Source organism: Fukomys damarensis, unplaced genomic scaffold, assembly GCF_012274545.1.
Source record: "Fukomys damarensis isolate Sample0158 unplaced genomic scaffold, DMR_v1.0_HiC HiC_scaffold_33, whole genome shotgun sequence".
Classification (NCBI taxonomy): domain Eukaryota; kingdom Metazoa; phylum Chordata; class Mammalia; order Rodentia; family Bathyergidae; genus Fukomys; species Fukomys damarensis.
The window spans coordinates 24,418,806-24,438,536 of record NW_022900945.1 but is presented as its reverse complement, the minus strand read 5'-3'; the positions used below and the strand labels follow the sequence as shown (position 1 = coordinate 24,438,536).

The 19,731-nt window shown below is 34.3% G+C and overlaps 1 protein-coding gene across 10 annotated transcripts in view; it reads left to right on the top strand.

The window, feature by feature from the left end:
• Znf644 (zinc finger protein 644) overlaps nt 1–19,731 on the top strand; it is a 94,030-nt gene that overhangs the window by 406 nt on the left and 73,893 nt on the right. Inside the window, exon 2 of one of the 10 annotated variants that reach the window (XM_033758197.1) lies at nt 390–446. The exons of 6 other annotated variants lie outside the window; for them this stretch is intronic. The gene's annotated coding sequence lies outside the window, so the exon portion shown is untranslated. 3 more of the 10 variants (XM_010614661.2, XM_010614664.2, XM_010614663.2) reach the window with 3 other exon arrangements.

The following is a 19,731-nucleotide window of genomic DNA, read 5'->3' as shown; positions in this document are numbered from 1 at the left end:
GGGCTGTAGACTTGGGGGTTTTGTTTAGTCACATGAAGCTGAGCAGCCAGTGAGCAGTCGGGGGAAGGGGCCGAGATGAGGCGGCTTGGGGAGCCTGGCGGTCGCCATTGCAGTGCACTGAGTAACGGGGCGGTCCGAAGGCAGTCGCCAAGCCAACCCCTCTGCCTTCGAGGGTGCTCGGTCCTAGCCAGAGGCGCCGGCTCTGGCGTGAACTATACACACCCCTCCCTTGACTTGGGACTGGACCGCATAACCCTCCCCCTCCCCCTGTTCTGCAACATCTTGTGCGGCTAGGTGCCTGGGAAGTAACAGCAAGAGGTAAATCGCTGGAGGTATTCGGGTTGCCAGGGGCTTGGTGGGTGTCCAGCTAAAGCTTTTTGCCTCTCCAGGTCTGATTCCCTGGCCTTTGTGTCCCTGGGAGCTTAATCTCTGCCAGAGGAAAGCAGGTGTGCTCCACTTCTCCCGTGAACCTGAAGATGAGTTGTCCCAGACCCTTCTGAGTGATTGGAAACTTAGGTGGTGGAGCTAAAGGTTTCTTGTTGCGGGACTTCCACAGACGACTCTCGTGTTGGGATCCATCCATGGTTTAGCGACCTTAGTGGAAAAGTTTTCCTCAACTGCTTTAAGTAATACTAACTTCAATACAGTTGTTATAAAACTTCTATATTTAGACTTCAGATTTTATGTGATCATTAAATTCAGCGAAGGGATATATATATAATTGAGGCCTGAAATGATGGTACTGTTTTGTGTAGAAGTTAATCTCAACAGAAGTATTCCAACACCATCATCTGTTCTGGCCACTCTTTGACTAATGCCAAGCTTGCATCAGGGTGATATTTTAGATTTGCCTTAATCCTATGTCTGCAGTAGTTTAGTGAAATTGTTAGGTCCCACAAGAAGCAGGAAGCATTTTTAAAAATAGACAACTAAAGTTTCTCAGAGAAAGGAAATCTGCTCCTTACCTTCAGTGCCATGTGTAAGTATCACAGGAATTTAACGTTAGGAATATTTTATTTTGGTAGGTTTGGTAAGAAAAAACTTTTTTATAATGAAATTATAATTTAGCTTAGACATTTTAATCGGTGTCACATGAATGCTTAACTAGTAGTAATGCAGTGGTATGTATACTACCCTTAAAAATCATAGCTCTCTAAGTTTTAGAATTTTACAATTTAAAGTTACAATGCAAGAACTTCATGTTTTTATACTGTAATTAATACTGAAGTACAATGTCAGAGTAACAAATGTGTTGGGTTTTCCTTTAACAGAATTACCTGAAGGGTTATTTAAACATATTTAGATCATTAACTTAAGTTTCTGTGTTAAAAATGAAATTTAAACTTAAAAATTACTTAAAACTTTATTTCTTTTCAGATACATATCCCATTTTTAATAATAAAGAAAAATCTTGTAATAATGAATAGGAGATATTATTAGCAAAATTTATTCCTGGATCATACAGTTTTATGGTAGAAGGAATCTCGACCACAGTTCTTACCTGCTTCTCTTACAATGTAGTATGGATGCTTAAGTTAATGTCGTAGTGGAAAATTGTCTTTCAGTGTCTATCCCATTTCTGTATTCTTTGCCATATTTCTGGGACGAGAAGGAGAATATCTACAACTAATAATGATTAAAAACAAAACAAGGGAGTATCACTGAAAATACTTGTTAATTAAATACTATCACATTAATGAGAACTGTGACGGTAAGTTAATTTTCATTTAACATAATGTGGTGACTTAGTTTTTGAAGTAATTTTCAATGAAATCAGATGAAAATACAGAAATTTCACAGTAGATTAACTTAGGAATTTTGAGAATTTCCACAAGCAAATGGCCCAGTAATTTAAGTTAAAAAGCAAAACCAAATATTTGATGAATTTCTTGGAAAGTATGAAATAACTGCCAGTTATTGCCAGTTGTTACCTAAGAAATGAGATAGAAATGAGATAGGTGGAAAAATAGTCCTTTTGGTTGGATAAACAAACATGCCACTTAGACTGCTTCTTTTTAAAACAACTTTTTGAAATCCTACTACTACTACTACTGCAGTTACAACACTGAAGTCTGTTAGGAAACTCAGCAAGTAGTAGAATCATTTATGGTTAGATCCAACAATACTTAACTTTTTTGGGTGTTAAATTTGGCAAAAACAGTTGTTTTAAGTCTCTTATCAGTCATGTAAGGTGCTTTTTAATTGATTTTTCTGAGAATGTTGATAGCTGTTTCATAATTTTCAACACTGAATAGATTTAATTATACACTCTAGTCTGATGATTAAGGTTACTTGCACATTATCTAATTATAAAGTGAAGTTTTCACTTGTAAACCTTAATGTTTTCTGGGTTTGTCATTCAGATTATAGGAAAGAATTTGATCAGTTTCAGACTGTAAATGGGTAGCAGAGTCACAATACATCCTCTGTACTGTAGAGGAAATTGAGGTACATCTTTCTATTGTCCCAAAGACCCTGTCTTGTTTAGGCTCTTTTCACTTGTGACTCTAGGAGGGAAAGAGCAGATCTTATTGTGGGATGCCTTTTTTTAGGACTGCTTTTCACATAGATAGCAAGGCAGCTGTAGTTTGCAGTAAACAGTGTAGAAATTGGCACATTGAATATCCAACCGCTATTTGTAGAACACTAGTTACTATAGTACTTTTTAAAAGTACTTTTAAATTTTAAAAGTGGTAGCCTTATAAAATAAAATAATGAGAATAAATAATGGATACAGTAAAATTTAGATACTGAAATGAGCACCTACTCTTATATTTTATCTCTGGTGTAGAATGTACATTGAGTCTGTAAGGATTGAACAAAGTTATAATGTATAGCTTGGATTGAAATAGTTTCAGAATTATTTTTGATTCGGATTTATTAGAGGACAGTATCTGCTTTTAATAGTGTGAGCCATTTATACCATTGAATTTTGAGGTATTTGAAAATCATCAAACTGATTCTAGTGCTAGCTCACCCTGCTGGATGGCTAAAGTATTTCACTTCTTTCCTCTTAGAGTACCACCACATGAAATTTAGGTTATGGAACACCACATTCCATTCAGTCTTCAGGGAGGTGGAGTCTCTGTGAAAAAGATGTTTTCTTTCTTTTTTAAATAGGTGTTTTCTTATCTCTTAGGCCTTAGTTGGTCCACTCTCATTTTTTCTCAGATCTGCCAAAGTTAAACTGGATTTATTTCCTTTTTGAACTTACGAGGAACTCATGTGATTATGGAATTAGAAGGTTTTTGTATTTTTAAATTCAAGATAAGAAACTCTTTGACAGTTGAGAGCTATTAGGAGATGACTTTCCAGAAGGAGAAAAGCAGAGGATTTCAAGAGGAAGAGGAGGAACCTGCCAGAGGAGAAGCAATAGCACAGCACACTTCTCTTGGGTGGCAGAAAATGAGGCTGGATTCAAGTTAGCTTTCCTAAGAGTTTCTTTTCAGTCTCCCTCTACTAATCTTTATCTTACCTCTTCTGTCTGAAAGTTGTAGCCTTCCTATTCATTTAAGATTTTGAATCTGTGATAAATAAATAAACATATACAATAAGTGATTTGTTCCATGAAATTTAATTCTGTTAGTCTAGTTTGTGGTAGAATTTCAATTGCTTAAGAGTGGTATGTTCAAATTTTATGTGTTAAGATTTTTAGTATGTATAACATTTAAGTTGAAAATACAGTGCTGTAAGATTTTTTTTTTTTTTTTGGTTGGTCTGGAGATTGAACCTAGGGCTTCTAGTGTACCCTTTACCACTGAGCCAAACCTTCAGTCCTGTAAATACTTTCTGTATAAACTATAGAAACGTGATATGTTAAGAACCAAATTATTGAAAAATTTTAAACACCCAATAAAGTGTTAAGATTAAAGTACAGCTTACAAAGAATGTTTACTTGTATTCTATCAATTATTTAATTTTTTAGAAAGGTGATATTTAAATTCTTTTATGTGTTTATTTGCAAGCTTATTGCATGTATGTGTATATGTGCGTGTGTGTGTGTGTGTGTGTGTATATATATATATATATATATATATGTACACACATTGTCAGTTTCTTGAGGAAGATGTTAAATATAACTAGCACTTGAAAGTACCACTTATTGTGGAGGGAGAATGATTCTCAGTTTTTTGTTGAATGGTTTAAGACAGTAGATAAAAAGCCTTTCCAAAATTAGAATTGTCTTTTGCTTAATACTGACTCACTGAATGTTTTACACACACACAAGCACACATTATGTATACACATACATATAGAATCAGTTGACATTTGTAAATGTTTATGTGTAAGGAGGCAGGAAAGGATAAAGTTTAAAAGTGTATGCCTTGAAGTAGAACGGGCAGTGTTCAAATTTAGCACTGTAAACGTTAGACAAGTAGATTTATTGATGAATACCATCTTTATAGAGGTTTAGACTTACAGAATTCATGTAAAGTCCTTAGCTTTCTGGCACACAATAAGAGCAATTGTTAGTAATAATGATTATTGTAATTATCATCATTACTTCTATAGTAACTTGAAATTTCCACCCTGTGGTCATTTGAGGATTGTATGCTTTTGCTTGTGTTCCATTTTAGGCCATACCTATAAAGACAGTTAATAAAGAAAGAGGCAGGAACTAGGTTAAATATTTTAGGAGTTCATTTTATTACTGTCAGCTGATGAATAGCTGTGCTTGGGAGTGAGTTCATTTTAGTGAAATTATTTCCCAATCAGGTGTTTGTCTTTGTTTCAACATCCTAAATTTCTTCATCCTCCTTTAAATTTTTTACCATGTGGCGTTGGTGACCATTAGTAGAGAGGAGAGGATGAATAGCTACATAAATTTTTGTGTAATGTACATTTGAGTGAGGAGTGGCTTACCTAGTAGCTGAGTTCAGGACATGGATGTAATTTTTCCATGCATAGCCTGAATCGGGAATTTCTCCAAACAGCATTTCCTTTTGCTATTTCCCTCTCCAGTTTTTTTGTTTTGTGTATGTCTGTGTTGGTATAATATTAGTTACCTTTTTCCCCCTCTTTTTTTTCCCTAGTACTTATCCCCACTACAAATTTTAAGCTTATAAGCAAAATCATAAATGGTAGCTAGTAAAAATGATTTTAAGTTTAGAGAGGTGTGTTTATATTAGTTATATATATATTCTAGTTAAAAGTTTCACTTATGTTTAAAATATTTTTAGAAATTTAAAAATGGAGGGAAAAGTCACCCATGGACTTCCACCATTATTTAATCATTTATATTACCGAGCTGATATTGACTTTAAATATCTATATGCTACTTCTAATAATGTTATGATGTATACCCATTTCACATGTAAGGAAACAAATTTAAAACTTAGGTCATAAGAATGGTAAACAATGAGGCAGCCAAACTTAAACCTAAGTTCTATCTTGATTCTAGAGACAAGACCTTTCTGTTCTGCCGTGTTTTCTTGAATGTCTGTCATCCTTTTACCTGTTATGATTTGTAAGTTTTATCTCCTGATTTGAAAACTTATTATAAAAGTATTTTTCTGTCTACCCTTAATTCAAGTGGTGTCTTATTGCACACATTGTTTATTCATACCATCATATAAAGGCCCTTAGTCTTTACTGGACATTAACATAGTGATATTGGCCAAAATGGAAACTGCCTTTTGCTTCACTGAGTTACTAAGTTCAAGCATAGTCACAACTAGTTTCTAGTGGATTAGGATTGCTACATGTCTAATTAGTGTCTGTCCTTTCTGTTGGGAATGTTAACTCAGAGTTGGATATGAGTAAAGTATAGATGACATATTTGATTTATAGTCATTTGAAAACATTTTTACACTGAAATGCTTTAACCTTGTTAATTGTTTAAAATGATATTAAAATTAAATATTTATAGGTTTTTAAATTAAGTGGACACTTGGGTTTTATTTAGTTACTATTAGTAATTAAAATATTTAAATTGTTTAAAAAGAATAGCTTACTATTGAATTCTTGCATTCATATTAGGATGACATGGAAGGATAATATGTTAAGTAGTACATGTCTTAATTTTGGCAAATTTATTTTGCAATGTTTACATATTTCAAAACGTATATGGAATGTGTTTACAATTTTGTCAAAAGGAGAAAAAAATTAAGGGGCATTCATAAATAGACTGTATAGGTCAGCACTGCCGAATAGGAGTATAAATTGATCCACAAACACAATTCACAATTTTCTGTAGCCACATTAAAGAAATTAAGAGAAATTTTATTAATAGATCTGCAGTGCCATTTAAACATAATTGAAACATCTTGTGTACTTTTTTTTATATGAAGACTTCAAAATCCATGGTTACTACCTACTTAAAGCACATTTCATTTCAGAGTAGCCAGACTTCAGTTGCTTAGTGACCACACTATTGCACAGTTATAGGTATAGAAAATCCTGTTAGGGGTCTAGAGACAGGATAAAATAAAAATTGAACAACCTTAAAGGATGACTGATAGAAGGGAATACTGGAAAAGAATATTCCTAGCAGTATATACTGAAGTATACACATGAGTACTACCCAGTGAATTTTAAAATACACCCAGGGAACTTCTTCCCAAATGAAGATACAGAACATTCTCTGCATTGAGAAAGGTGCCTTGTGCCTCTTCCCATTAATTACTGCTCTTAGAAGTAATCACAGTTTTGGCCTCTATCAATATAAATTACCCCCCCCTTTAACTTGGTTGTGATATATTTGCCTTCCTTTCAAAAAGAAGTAAGAGCCGATTCCTGAATCTTCTCTGTCCTTGTTTGTCTTTATGAATTTAGAAGTAGATGATCCTTGGTACAGTAGTCGTGTTTTTTTCCAGAATGGTATGCCAAGGTCAAAGAGATGCTTCTTAGTTTTCATTAATAGTAACCCTTTACTTTTATGACCTGAGAATTCACTTAGAATGTAAAGATTTGAATTGCCCCCACAGATAGCATAGCTGTCTGGCTTGCTTTCATTGCACTGTTCTCAAGGCACATATTAGAAATAGGAGGAGGAGGTCTTAGGTTGCTTTTTTACATAGATACTCTTTGGAGCCTCTTTAATAGTATATTCTAGGGATTATGTAAGTTAGCTTTTGGGCATTTCAGGATGCTTAATGTACTTACTTTGTGATTTTAGTGGTAGGATCAAATAAGTTTCTTTTTACAGAAAGGCAGGTAGGTGTCTGCTTCTTCACCAGAAAGATTTTGACCTTTGTTTATGTATAATTAACTAAAATATAATCTCATAGACCGTTGCATAAAAGATTAAACTATTAAAACTCATGAAGGAAACAAAATTAAAGTGGAATTATTGATCCATTGAAACTTCTAGTAATTCTACTTCAATTAGTTTGTTTTTCCAAATGCAGTTAATAGTTAACGTTACTGTTAAATTGGTGTGTGGCGAAAATTTTTTTTCTGGAATATAGATGACTCACAATGTAAAGAGTACACAATTATTAAAATATGTATCTTCACATTCTAGTAGACCTAGTTTTGAAGAATTGATACATTTTGTAAATTGTGTAGAAATTTTCTCATTCACATTTAGATTATGAGTGCTTTTGAGTTTGAGTGAAAATTTTTACCCCATATAAAAGTGTTACCTTTTGGAATTTATGATAAGTTGAATATACCACCACTCCAAGAATTTCAGTAGTTGTCTTGAAATTAAGATTAAACTTCTGTTAACTTTTCCTCTTGTACGTTTTGTTTGTTTTTTGTTTTTTTGAGACTGCGTTCCACTACGCAGTTTAGGTTGGCTTTGAACTCACTACCCCCAGAATGGCTTTGAACTTGCTGTGATTCTCTCGCCTCAGTCTCCTGAGTGCTGGGTTTACAGGTGTGCGTTACCACACCTGTGATTTTTATAGTTTTTTTTTGAAGTATAAAAGGATAAAGCCAAATTTGTTAGATATTGGAAAAATATTTATCTGAAATATTAAGACATTGTACATAGCTCTTGGGGTTAGGGTAAGTAGATTTAGAAAAATAGAATGTTGTATAGCTTTCATAACTGACTTCTGTGGTAGAAAATTTGAGTATGTCTGTTTGAATACTATATTTGCATTTGATTTTGAGAGAATTGATTACAAAAAATCTTGTGTTATTGTAATTCCCCAATCTTTTTTCACTTGTTTTAGCTTGGTTAGTAAGAATTTACTAAGAACAAGGTAAAGTTCCTGCTTCTAAGAGTTTATGAATGTAAGAAACAAATTGAAGGGTACTTAATACATTTCAGTTATTGAGCTGACATAAAATATAAGTAATTTTTTTGGAGGGGCACTGGGCATCAAACTTGGGACCTTGCGCTTATGAGGCAAGTGCAGCACCACTGAGCTAAATCCCTGACCCTAAATACAAGTAATTTTTAAGAGTGGCTTAATAAAACTTTTGGGTAGATTTTGAAGAAATGGCATTTATAGATTGGTGGAAAGTAGATTATCAGCTAGTGAGAAGGGAACTTTAAAAAAGACAAATGACAATTGTGGAATGCAAATATTTTCCATGGGTTAGAGTCTATTTTAAGTGAAAGTAATGAAAAATCAGTAAGTTTGTGGCATGATTAGAAATTAGAAATAAGGAATTCTGTGGAAGTTAATTGATCAGCTGTTACATGAAGAAGTGTGAAAGATTGACGTGAGGAAGTCCAGTTAGAAGTTGCAATGTTTGTGGTAGGGTATGTTAAGAATAAGTACAAACATTACAGACAAGTTTTTCATTTTTGGTATTCAAAATAAATTTATTTGGAGATAGAGTTTGCATATGAGTTAGGAGGTACGTCTGACTTTTTCTGTTATTACAGACTCACTGACTTCAGCCTTTTTTGGATATGTTTGGTTTGGAAACTCAAACCCAAGAAAGTTATGCTATAATTGCTGGTATTTTGAAGTAGAAAATATTTGGGCTAAATGGTAAAAGCTTGTAATGCTAAATTTTGAGCTATAACAGTATATTTAGTCTTGGTTTAAAAGACATCCTAATTTAGGAGCTGGTAGGAAAACAAGATAGTAAAAGCTAATCATATGAATTACTAATTTTTATATTTGTTTTTAAATAGGTATTTGTTCTAAAATTTAGGAACATTTGGAAATGTTTTTATAAGAATAAGTCAGTAAAATGTAATTCCCTCTGGGCAGTATTTTTTGATGTTTAAGGTGCTTGTCTTTACTAGAGTTTATAAGCACCCCTAAATTGAATGTTTTTAAGGAATAAAGATCATTTAAAAATAGAATTAGAAAAATGTGAAATAGTGTATCAGTATTGAAATCTTAAAATATTTTTCTGCTTTAAGAATAAGAAATAGAAGTTTGAAAGTTTCAAGACTATTGTCTTGCAGTTTTAATGGTAGTATGTTAGTTTTAATATAAAATTATTTTATACATTTTTACCATTAATATCATAAATTAGTAAAATTGTTAATAGTTTCTGAAAATGGTAAAATAGGTATTTTTGACTGGGTTATTTATGAGGCAAGTAAGCTAAAGCAGAAAAGAATAGGTTACCTACTATCAGTGAAAACTAGAAATTTTATCTACATCTCTGAAATTTGGGATTCTGTATAGATAAGGTAGGTAATAAAAGGAAGTGGCAGAACTGTGTTGTTCCTTTATTATTTTGATGAACTGGGAATAAGTAGCTTTCCTGAAAGCCTTGTCCTAAATCAATCTTTTGATATAGATGTAGATGTAGATGTAGATGTAGATGTAGATATAGATACAGATACCGGTATAGGTATAGGTATAGGTATAGGTATAGGTATAGGTATAGGTATATACTGGGTATTGAACACTCAAGACATTGCTCGCGCCACTGCTGAGCTAAATCCCTTCTTGGAAATAGGCCTGCCTTTACCTGCTTATTTTGTTTTGGTACTGGAAAGCTGAAAAGCAGTGGAAAATTACATGCAAGAAGAGTAGCAGTTTGAAAAGAGGACTAGAAAAATAAATTGTTCTACATACACTGCTCCTATTAAAATGCTTTTTATAGGAAAGACTTAGAGGAGATAGAGCTAATTTTCGGTGGCTGTGACTTTTCAAAAGTCTTGTGCTATGCAGGGAATATAATAGCAGTGCTATTAACATGAAATGGAACTCCCTGTTCAATATATTTTCCAAGCTTGATTTGCCAGCTTTCCTTTCACATTTTACCTGAGATTCTTCCAAAAGCCTTTTAATTTTTTATTGATTTCTTATCACTTCTTCAAAAATTGGATTAAAAATTCTATTTTTTATGAGTCTTGTTTAAACAAAATGACAAATGTTGAAAATAAAAAGTGCCAAATATACACAAACTTGCAAGCAAGAGTGAAGTGACATGTTTTATATCAAGCAAACAAGGTAAATAGAACTGTTTTGTTTGGTTTTTTTGAGACAGGGTCTCACTGTAGTTGAGACTGACCTGGGACTCGCTATGTAGCCCAGGCCAGTCTCGAACTCACAGTGATCTTCCTGCCTCAGCCTCCCAAGTGCTGGGATTTCAGACAGGCGCCACCATGCCTGGCTAAACAGTACTTTTTAAATAAAAAATCAGGTCTGTTAAATAATCTTGAATTTATGTGAAGAAGCAGATAGCTTTGAAATATATATAGTATAACTTCTTTATAGAAATTGATCACATGTCTTTAAAATTTTAATTTACCTTTAGAATTTCATAGATCAAGTAAAAAAAGTAAAAGATCTGAATAGTAATGTTTTAATAAGGTATGTCAGACTTTGTTGTTACTAAATAATGCATATTTTAACATTTGCTTGGTTTTCTTAATGTTGCATGTTTGGCTCCCAAGAGAATTTAAGATAATTCTGCAGGTCAATATTAATTTTATTGTGGTATAGTAAAACTCAGCGTTAGACCCAAATCTGTAGTAACCCTATGTCTTCCTGAAACTTGGATCTCAATTTTATACTATTTAGATTTTTTTTTTTTTTTTTGGTACCAGAGATCAAACTCAGGCCCTTGCACTTTTGAGGCAACTTTGGAACTACTGAGCTAAATTCCCAGCCCTCAATTTTATACTATTTAGAGATGAACAATGAGGACATAACAAATCAAAATTGATGAGCTGTATATTCACTTGATTGTGGTGGGTTAAATAGCCACTTAACTTGGTTTGCCATCAGCCTTTCAATATAATTACAATACAGTGATAACCTCAGTTATCAAATAAAATTTATTCCAAACTTGTGTTCAAACACTGGAATGTTCTAACAACATACTTACCCCATAAGAAACAATGGAAAAGGCCAGGGATTTAGCCCAGTGGCTCCATGCCTACCTGCCTTGAAAGCACAGGGTTCTAAAAAAAAAAAAAAAAAAGGAAAACCAAGTAATAACACTTATAAATTCATTTTTCCAAAACTTTAACAGGTTTCACATTGATATGTTTAACTCTGTTGTGGTTCTGTTTTCCTCTTGGCTTTACTGCTAGTATTACTAACTTACTTTGGCACCATGATTGCAATATTTTATGCAGATAAAGTGCAAAAATACAATGATGAATGTTTGAATGCACTAACCCAACACTGCATGTTGTCCGGGAGAGAGATGTGCTTAGAGTGAAGTGTCACTCCTTTGTGTCTATGGAGAGATGTGGTGGGAGTCACTCTGGCAATATATTTTTCAAGTAGATTTTTCAGTTTGACTAATGAGTAAAGTTTTAAACACTGAGCAGATTTTTTTCTAACTTTGTTGTTTAGTGAAAAATTTGATATTTGGAGCTATTTGACAACTGAGGTATCACTGTAGTGATTTTATTTAAAAGGCATAGAATCTCAAGGACAATATAAAAAGGTAATCACAGAAGTAAAACTTTGGTCATAAGCAACAAGTGTTAACTAACTGTAGAAAAAGCTTGCACTGTCTGTGGGAAAGACCAAGAATTTGACTGCTGCAAGAATTGTTGGCTGTGGGAAAGACTGTCCAGAAGTCTGTATAACAAACAACATTCACCGGACTGGGAAGAGTCTCACCTTTAAGTTTCTTCTCTTATATCCATCTAGGCATAGATTAGGCATAGATTAGGTCAAGGGCATCATACCTAAAATCAGGAAAAATTGAATAGAAATCTATATGTTGAACTGGAAATCAGTCTCAGCTTCTTTTTTCAACCCAGTTCTGAGAGTACTGGACTGGAAAAAAAAAAAGCTAACCGATTAGATTAGGAAAAAAGACCAACTGGCAATAAAGATGAGGATCCATCAGGAAAATGGTCTAGATTGATCATCCTGCAGTTACAACTACTCATTACAAAATTTCTAAGTGAGTTTTAAGTGCATTTTTGAGACATTCAAGAATAAGCCCAATATAAAAAGAAGAAGCATTTCAAGAAAACTTTTTACAAAATGTTAGTGATATTTTTAGAAGTAAGGAGACACTGCATCTTTGAAATAAAATTATGCTTTAAAAATCAGAAAACAATGAAGAGGCCTTAGAAATTTAGAATATGAAATAATAGGCTTGGAAATTTAGAGGTAAAACATCTAATAGAACTTGAAAGGTAAACTTGAAAGATGTCTCAGAGCAGGACAAAAGAGGTGTAAAGTAGAAGAAAATTAGAACACACTTGGCAGGTGCACCATATAAAAATAATGGCATAAATATAAAAATAATAGCCAGGGGTTTAGCTTAGTGGTGCTGCTGCCTGCCTCACAAGGGCAAGCTCCTGAGTTTGATCCCTGGTACAAAATAACCAAAAAACCATGAGGAAATTGGTGGAAAAATTAATAATTGATCAAAAAACTTAAGTGTTCATGGGTGGTCATAGTGATTGAAAAAGAGCCACATCAAGTTAAATGATTGTGAAATTTCAGCCACCAGAATAAAGAGATAGTGAAAGCTTGTAGTAGTGAGTATAAAAGGGATTATAAATCAACATTGGAAAGTAGTTGATAATGGAATAATGATTTCACAATATTGAAGGAAAGTCATTTCCAGACTACATTTTATACCTTACCAAGCTGTCAAATGTGGGAATTGGCTATGAATATGAAACTTTTGAGGTTGATAGAATATTTACTTTATTTATTTTTCCTTATTGAGTTTATTGGTACATTTTAGGTATACAGTACAGTTACATTCATTATTGAGATTTTGTACCTTTACACGACAGGTCTTGGTTCACATTAAAATATTCACTTCAAATGTGTTTTGTAAACTAAAAAGAATCCATGAAATGGGGTATTATACAGAGAAGGGTAAAGAAAGTTCCTAGGATGGTGGTGAAAGTAGGTTCAAGAGGCTGTGTGGCAGGTTTGAAGAGTAACCAGTTTGGATATAGGTGGTATGTCTTCAGAAGGAAAAAGAAAAGAGATGCAGGTTGAATGGCCCTTGTCTGAAATACTTGGATCAGGAATGTATTGAGGTGTTTAGATTTTGGAATATTTGAATAGACTTTACCACATGGGTTGCTCAAGGAAGTTTTGGATTTTGGAGCATTTTGGGTTTTCGATTTGAGTTAAGGATGCCTAGGATTTTTTGTGACTTCATAAAGGATATTTATAATTTTCTTGAGTTATGTGTTTCCTTTTGATATGAGAATAATACTGGATTTATAGAATGAATTAAGAATTGTACCTTCCTCTTCTGTTTTTTTTTTTTTTTGGTGGGCGAACATTTGAGAAGTTTTTAGTATTACTTCTTCAGACATTTCGTTTCAATGTAGATTTCACCAGAGAAGCTGTCTGGTCCTGGCATTTTTAAACTTGTTACCTATCAAGGTTTCATATGCTTTTTTTTTTTTTAATTTCTGTTTTTTTTTTTCTTGTTTATTTTATTAGTACATGTTTGTAATTCATACATTTTATAGTCCTCTTGGGGAGAGGTTACATGTATGTATTACAGGTTTTTCCCCCCTATGTTTACTGGGTCAGTTTTGGTCAGTTTGTTTTTCTAGGGATTTGTCTATTTTAGCTACATTATCTAATTTTTTGGCATACAATTGTTTATAGTGTTTTATAATCCTTTTTAATTTCTTACAAGGCCAGTGAAAATGATGCCTTTTTCATTCCTAATGGTAGTATTATAAACTTTCTTAATTCAGCCTATGGTTTGTGAGTTTTGTTGATATCTTCAGAGAATCAAGTTTTGCTTTTATTATTTTTTTTCCCCTCTTTCTTGATTCTGTAATTAGTTTCTGCTGTAATCTTTATTTCCTTTCTTCTATTTGCCTTGGGTTTAGTTTGCTTTCCCTGATTTCTAAATGTGGAAGTTTAGGTTATAGATTTGAAATCTTTCTTTTTAAATATAGGCCTGTATAGCTGGAAGTTTCCATTTAAACACTGACTTTACTTCATTCTATAAGTTTTGGTATTTTTTGTTTGTTTTCATTATTTTCAGTGTATTTTCTAATTTCCTTTGTGATTTCTTCTTTGGCTTATTAGTTTTTAGGAGTTTGTGCTTAATTTCTTCTTAATTCCCCAAATTTTCTCTGTTACTGAGTTTGTTGTTGCTCTATTTTTTTTCGGTACCAGGGATCAAACTCAGGACTTTGTGCTTTGGAGGCAAGCATGGTGCCACTGAGCTAAATCCCTGGCCCTGTTCCTATATTCTTTTTTTTTTTTCGTAGCAGGGATTGAACTTCAGCCCTTGTGCATGTAAGGCAGGTGGCAGAACCACTGAGCTAAATTTCCTGGCCCTGTTACTATATTCTTGTAGTGTCTCCTTTTGTGTTAAATATTTTTTTACTTTTATTCATTGAGGTCAGAGAACATTAATTTTATTCCTTTAAAAATAAGACTTATTTTTAAATAAGTCATAATAATCATATGTTACAGCCTAACATACGATTTATTCCTGAGGATATTTCTTGTTAATTTGAAAAGAATTTGTATTCTTCAGTTATTCTCTATCTAGATTTCTGTTAGGTCTAGTTAATTTGTGGGGTTCAAGTCTTCTATTTCCATACTGATTGCCTGTTTTACTCTATCCATTATTGAAAATGAGGTATTAAAGTTTTCAGCTATCACTTTTGAATTTTCTTTGCCTTTTCAATTATATTATATTCTGCTTCATGTACTTTGGGCTCTTTTGATAGGTTGCTATATAATTTTGATTGGTTGAGTTTTTTATTATAAAATGTTCTTTTTGTTTGTAGTAATACTTTTTGTCTTAATGTCTGCTGTGTCTGAGTATAGACATTCCAGCTCTCTTTTGATTTCTATTTGCATGATACATCTTTTCTCATACTTTTATGTGCCAGTTAAGCTTAATTGTCAAGTTGATTGGCTTGAGAGCCACCTAGGGTATTAGTGAAGTACCCTGCTGGGTGTGTCTGAATGGGTCATGGAATTGCAATCTTGGGTACTATTTATAGTTTCTTGCCCCTTCCTCTCTGGCACTGTTTCCCTGTTCTGCTTCCCAGCTGCAGTGAACTAAGAAAGAAGCTTTGCTCATCCATGCCCTTCTACCATGATGTTTGTGTGCTGAAGCCAGCTGACTGTGGACTGAGACTCCTGAAACCATGAGGCAAATTAAAATTCTCCATTAATTTGTGAGTGTTGGCTTTTGTGTCCAAGCAACAGGAAAGCTAACTAATACAGAAAACAGGCACCTGAAAAATGGGGTTGTTGCTCAAATTATACCTGATCATGTGGTTTAGAAGACTTTAGAATTGGCTTGTGGCAAGTATTTGGACAAGTTTGGAGAAGCATACTGTAGAAGGCCCTAGAATGCTGTAAGCAGAGCTTGATGGTGATTCTGTTTGACTCAGAAGATGTGAATGCTGATAGGAATGGGTACAATAAAGGCCAGGCTCCTGAAGTTTCAAGTGGGGTCAAGAACTCTGTTTGGAAGTGGCCTAAAGGCCATTTGTGTTAAACTCTATCAAAAAACTTGTCTACATTTTGCCCATGCTCTGAGACTGCAGGAGACTGAGATTAAGGGCAGTGGACTAATTGATTTGGCTGAGGAAATTTCAAGGTAGCCCAACATTCTGGCTTGCAACATGGGTACTACTAGCTGCTTTTAGCCAGGTTGATAGAATTGGGGGCAAAATGCAGAGCAGAACAATTGGAAAAACTTAAATGGGCTCAAAAGGAACCTCTTGAAAAGTTGGGGCAGATGGTGGTATGATTGATGTAGAGAAAAGCACCATGAAAAAGAAGTCAAGAAATTTGTACAGGACAGAGAAGAAAGATGCTTTGAGGCCATCTCAGAAATCAGTAAGACCCTACCCCTCATAGGCTCAAGGATGCAAGATTTCAAATTTTCATTTGAGATCCTCTGCACCCTTGTTGGACAAGGGCCTTTTAGGGAATTGGTTCTCTGGGAGATTCATTTTCCCATACTCATCCATCCAGGCACTCGGGCCATTGCAGCCCTGGTCCAAGGGTGCCTGGCTGCTGCTCCCACTGGCAGCAGACCTTGGTATCTTCCACATATTAGTGGTTTTACCAATATGCATAAAAAGTTGTGGAGTCGAGGAAGGTTTTCTACTTACACATCACAGAAAGGCATGGGAAGGCGGACAGGGAGTCCCTGAAAGGGCAGTGCATAAAGTAGTGAGAATGAAGCTATATTGGAGACTTGGGGAAGGTGAAGGTGCCAGAGATGTGGAATGTCTGCTGAGGAAAGCTGTGGGGCCTATAGAAACACCTTTTGGGGTTCAATCCTGTAGAAGTGGGGGCTATCCAATCCCTCTGGAATTCATGTCTCAGCACTATGTGGCCTGGATGATGGACATGAAGCTATAGAACTTAATATTTGCCTTGCTGGGTTTCAGTCTTGTTTTGGTGCTATTCTCCCTTTTAGAATTGGAATATTTATCTGCTGCTCTTGTATTTTGGGATTATGTAACTTATTTTTTCTAAAAGTTTATAGCTAAAAGTTTGCCTGGAGTGTTACAAGAGACTTTTAAGAAAGGCTGAAGCTTTTGAGATTTGTAGGAAAGGATTATTGTATTTTCATTTGTAACCAAGATAGTTGTATCATATTAGGCAGAATTATTAATTTATTATTATGTTTATTTGGAGATTAAATATGGTTTAAAAATATGTGTTTGGCTGTCATGTTTAGAAGGGCTAGAGTATGAATTAAGCTTGTCAACTTGATTTACTTGGGAGCTATGTTGGGGTTTAGTGATGTACATTTTTGGATGTGTTTGGATTGGTCATGAAGTCTTGATGCCTCGGGTACCATTTGTAGGATGATAAAAAAATATGGTGAATGGTTAAATTCTAAAAAATTACTACAGTGAAAGACACATTGTCATTAGCCCTCCTGCCAATATTTCTTGTTTCAAACACACTTATCCTACCATTCTTGCCACTTTCTGTTTTTTTGTTTTTTTGAGACAGGGTCTCACTATGCAGCTGAGACTGACCTGGAACTCACTGTGTAGCCCAGGCTGTTCTCGAACTCACAGCGATCCTCCTGCCTCGGCCTTCCGAGTGCTGGGATTACAGGCGTGCGCCACCATGCCCGGCTTCCTGCCACTTTCTGAAGCAAATCTGGGAGCCCTCTTTTATGAGTATCTAGTTGTGCTATCCTAGCTGCCTTAATGTCATGAATCAATTCAAAATGTTTAACTTTTACAATCATTTAGACTATGGGGAAGAGCCAGAAGTTGTGTGGTGCCAGATTTTGGTGAATAGTATGGATAAGGACTCACTGTAAAGTTATACAAGCCAGCCTTTCTCTTGGGTAGTGTTCAGCCGTAGACTTTACTGTATTTTTATCGTACTTCATAAAGACAGTCACAAAAGAAGAGTTCCAGAACTGCTTCAAAAAGTGACCATAATGGTGGGATAATTGTGTTTGAAGTGAGGGGGACTATTTTGAGGGGGAAGTAATGGTAATGTGTCTTTTACTGTAAAGTTTTATAAAAATTTTAACATTCACTTTTTATTTTGATTACCTCCTACATGGTCTCTGGCCCCTACCCTCTGGCACTGTTTCCCTGTTTGGCTTCCTAGCTGCTCTTCTGCCATGATATTTTCTGTCTTAGAGCCAGCTTGCCTTAGACTCAATCCCCTCAAAGTCTGAACCAAATTAAACTACTTCTTCAAGTTGTGGATATCAGATATTATTTCCAGAGACAGAGGTAATGTTTTCCTTTTAATTATTTTTTTGGGGGAGTTGAACTGGTGTTCTTTGTAGTGAGCTACATCCCCAGCCCTTTTTTATTTTGAGGCAGTCACACTAAGTTGCTAAGTAGCCCACACTGGACTTGAACAAAAGATTCTCCTGCTTCAGCCTTATAGAGTGCTGGGATTTAGAGGCATGCATAACATGCCTGGGTCTGTTCATATATTTGAGTCTAAAATCTGTCCCTTGTACCCATTCTGCCAGTCTCTGTTTTTAATTAGCATTCTTCATTAGTTTGTACTTAATCTAATGTCTGATAGAAGAGGATGTTTATTTACCGTTTTGATACTGGTTTTCTGTATATCTTATGAATTTTGTTGTTATTGGTGTTTCTGTACTCCTGTAGTGTCTCCTTTAGTGTGTTATTGTCTAGTAGGTTATTTAAGTCCTTTGTTTTTTCCTATATATTTTTTAAATTTTCTTAGTGGTTACTCTGGAAATTACAATTTAAAACTTTACTTCAGTTTGGCTCAGATTAATATATAAAGTTCTTTCTCTAGCACTCCATCCTTTCCCTTCTGTATATACTATTACTGTAACAGAGATGATCCTATATTTTTTTAAATCAGGAGAAAAAGTTATAAAAAAGTACTGTCTTTAACATTTACCCATGTAGTTTACCTTCAACATGCTCTCTATTTCAGATAAATTCAGGTTATAGTCTGGTATCTTTTTCTTTCAGCCTGAAGGACACTTATTTTCTGTGACTTAATATTCTTCAGATTTGAAAAGTGGTTACAAAACTTGGATGACTATTTTTCTTTGAAAAATAACTCAATAGAATTCTTGACTGACAGACTTTTTCTCTTAAAAAGTTTTAATATGTTTTCCCATTGCTTCTGGCCTCCCTGATTTCTGATGAAAATTAGTTGTTACTATTGAACCTCTATATGTAACAAGTCTCATCTCTTTTGCTTCTTTTAAAAAGACTCTTGTTATGTTACGGTGTGTCTTAGTGTGGATCTCTGTTTATCTTGTAGTTCTTTGAGGTTTTTTTGTTACTGAGGTAATGTTTTTCATCATTTTCAGGAGATGTTCATTCATACTCTTTTTAGATGTTCTTTTTGCCCTGTTATATCCCCTTCTCTAATTCCCTTTACGTATATGTTGATATGTTTACTGTTGTCCTACAGGTCTTTTAGGCCCTGTGCATTTTTTTTTTCATTTGTATTTCTTTTTATTCCTCAGGCTGGATAATCAGAATTGATGTGTTTTCAGGTTCACTGATTTTGGTTTTTTCTTTTTGTCTGTTCATATCTGCTGTTGAAATCCCCTAGTGCAGTGGTGGTGGTGAACCTATGACACACATACCACAGAGGAATGTTACCATTGAAAGCTCTAAAAAGTTTGCCATCCCTGCTGTAGTGTACTATTCATTTTAGTTACTGTGCTTTTTATTTTATTTTATTTTTTCTTTTATGAGAGATTGAACTCAGGACCTTGTGCTTGCAAGGTAGGTGTGACACCACTGAGCTAAATCTCCAGCCCTATTGTGTTTTTAAATTTTCATCTACTACTGAAACTATTTGAGTTACATATCATACTTTTCTTTAGATTGTTATATATGAATTTCTTTTAGTTCTTTAAATATATTTAAACTGATTTTAAAACTTACTGTAGTTCATTGTCCAGGTTTTCTTAAGGACATTTTATATTGCCTGCTTCCCCTTC